Below are 316 nucleotides of genomic sequence, written 5' to 3'. Positions count from 1 at the left end.
TGGCGCGGCGGGCTGCGGACCGGGCGGCCCGGGGTCAGAGTCGGGAGCGTGTGCGGGACGCGCCGACTCCCAAGGGGAGGGAAAAGACCCTGGGGTCCGCCTTGCGACGCCTGAGCGCGGTCATGATGTCACTGCGGCGCCGGAGACCGCATCATAATGTCACAAGAGCCTTTTTCCTCGAGGAAAAGGGACCCCGAGATCCCAGGAAGGCAGGCCGTGGGTGGGAAGTGACTGCAGCCTGTGTGAGCCCAGCCCGACCTGGGAGCCCCAAAGAAGGGGACTTTGGAAGGAAGCAACTTTAGATGCCGCTTGGTTC

This window comes from Carlito syrichta, unplaced genomic scaffold, assembly GCF_000164805.1.
Source record: "Carlito syrichta isolate Samal-C Ts95f unplaced genomic scaffold, Tarsius_syrichta-2.0.1 Scaffold145297, whole genome shotgun sequence".
In the NCBI taxonomy this organism is placed as follows: Eukaryota; Metazoa; Chordata; class Mammalia; order Primates; family Tarsiidae; genus Carlito; species Carlito syrichta.
Note: the sequence above shows the minus strand (reverse complement) of the source record.